The sequence below is a fragment of the Hibiscus syriacus genome, unplaced genomic scaffold, assembly GCF_006381635.1.
Source record: "Hibiscus syriacus cultivar Baekdansim isolate YM2019G1 unplaced genomic scaffold, ASM638163v2 tig00110318_pilon, whole genome shotgun sequence".
Taxonomy (NCBI): Eukaryota; Viridiplantae; Streptophyta; class Magnoliopsida; order Malvales; family Malvaceae; genus Hibiscus; species Hibiscus syriacus.
Window position 1 is genome coordinate 246626 of NW_024062677.1, and position 2641 is coordinate 249266.

Sequence of the window (2641 nt, forward strand, 5' to 3'; positions counted from 1 at the left end):
AAATACTTTTGAGATTATATTGATGTAATGTTAGTACATAAATTTTGTGCATTATCAGTAAACTATGATAAATATGTCACATTGTTTAATAAATAAAAAATGATATTGAGAAATTCAAAGTTAAATATTAAACATTTTATCTAAATATGATTGAAAATAATTACCACTATATTTTTTCACCTCTCTCTTGCTTTAAGGTTTCTCTTGGTATCTTGATTTAAGATTCTTTTAGAGTCTTATTTGGTTGCCTGAAATCTTGCTTTTGTTTTTGTCTCCCCCTCCTCCTCTACTCTCTCCTCTTTCCTTCCGGTTTCCACAAAACATCAATAGGTAAATAATAATATAGTCTCGTGTCAACGTAGAAGATTACGACATCTACGATGCATGGATGTATTCTTTTATATATAGATATTATTGATCTACCTCGGTCGTCGTGATCGACGGCTGCAGGCGAGTGTCCGACAGGGGAGGGAAACTAAGAGAAGAGAGAGATCAATAGAATTAGTGTTGTGACGACATAAATTCTAAATTCATTGATTCGCATTTACAAATTTTCATGAAAGTTACAAACGGAAGTAGTGAGAAAACACAACAGGAATTCCAAACCAGCAAGCTGTAGAACTGCAAGTTCAGCTTCAAACAAGACATTTCTAAAACACTGTTTGGTAATATGACCGATAATACAAAGTTCGAGGAACATTGGACAGATCTGGTACAAGTAATCGAAACGTAAACCATAGCAGGAGCAGGTTAATCCGCTTGTAGGTAATCAAAAGCGAGGGGCTTCAACACATTACCAGCTTCAGCCTCTATCAGCTCTAGTTGCCTTTTAAAAAGGTGCATATACACCACCCAATCACCTTCCCTAGCAGGACTTGGCATCGGCATTACATATCCGGAATCCCCTCCCCAAGGGAAATGGTATGACCCGAAAACAGGACGACCCCATCCGAAATCCACTTTCCAAACCGGGAAACGTTGTCCCGACGAGACTACGAAAGCTGGTCCCTCGTCGCTCCCGTTGCTGTATATCTTAGCCAGTGCTGGCTCGGGACGGTGAGCTTCGACCCAGTCAATCAGGCCGAGGAAATGTTCCTTTGTCACCGCTTGGTCCAGGAAATCATGAACCTGATTAGCCACCCAGGACAATGGTTTTTCGATCAGATCTTTCACGCTTTGACCCCCAAATGGAATGGAAAGAACGTTTCCGAAATAAGAACCCATTAGACTCGCTTTGTGTTCATCTCCTTCACCTAATCTAACCCTTCCATCCACAACAATCCCCATCTTGGTGAACTTGAAACCATCTTTGGCAGCAAGGAGAGCTACCATTTTCCATAAAAATGCACTGAAAGACTCGAGCTTGGTTCTTTTGTATCCATCGGAGCAAGCCAGTGATTGGAGATCATTGAGTTGCTCAGAAGTAATATAGTATATACGACTAATAAGAGTATCACTGGGTTGATCAAATTTCTGTTTAGGGGGTGGTAGTGAGGATATGGGCACATACATTTGATCCAGGGACACGTCGATACACCCCGGATGCCTCGGGTTCATCAGAGACCGGCGAAAAGACGGTACCGAAGACATTGACTTTGATCTTGCCATTTCAGCCCATGATACAATAAACATGTTGGCTGAGTATGCATCAGCTATACGGTGATCGAATGTGCATGCCACCACTGTTCCGCCGCATCTTAGTTCTGTTGCCTGCAACATATATCGGATTAACAGTTAAAGCTACACCCATTTTGTTCGTCATGCTATGACATGATAGATACGTTTGTACGTATGTATGCATGTAGAGTTAATGGAATTGAAAGTTCTTCACTTTGTGGGGTCGAAAGCAGGCCGGAAATGATGTAGTCACCTCATAGAAAAAAATCGAGGGAATTTCCTATTTATTTTGGTTATATTCCAAATATTGAATGGACGAAGATGAATATGAATTTATTTGTTATTATTGACAATTTTATATTACCTGGACCGAGAGCACCCCATGTTTCTTCTTAGGTACGAGTTTGCCTTCAATGGTTTCATCCGGGTTATGCAAGTCCAGGTTTCGAAGCTCAACATCAGCATAAGCTTCAACGAAATCCACCCCACGATTGTTGCAAAGGAGCTCGGGTTCACCAACAGTGTTGGCCACGACCTCACCTGCAAATGCGTAGTAGGAGACGAGAGCCTGAGACAAGGCTTTCTTGAGGACTCTGACCATGGAAGTGAAGCTGGTGCTGCAGGTTTCTGGTTCTCGTAACAAAAGAAGACTCCCACATCAACGGGGGGCAGAAGCAAGTCAAGGTTAGAGAATGGTAGCCAGTGTTCCTGCAATGGTAACACGGCTGCCACAGTTTCCTCCTTGCTCATCGTCACCGTGAAATCTGCTGCATCCATGCCTATGCCTAGCTACCTATTCTCTCTCGGAATTTTGTTTCTTGTTCACAAAAATGATTAGTAGGGTGAGTTTGCATGAGAAACGGAGCTTGAATTTAAAGGCAAAAAGGAAGCATTTAATAATGTTTCCTCTACTCCAATATTAAAAAAAAAATAAAAAATAAAAAATTGAAAACTGAAAATACAAGTATTTCGACGTCAGCGTCGACCTTAAATTTCGATGTATATGAGAACTTGAAAAAAAAGA

The 2641-nt window shown here is 41.0% G+C and overlaps 1 pseudogene; it reads right to left on the minus strand.

The window, feature by feature from the left end:
• Positions 1–735: 735 nt before the first annotated feature.
• Positions 736–2409, minus strand: LOC120117052 (annotated as a pseudogene).
• Between the last annotated feature and the right edge of the window lie 232 nt (positions 2410–2641).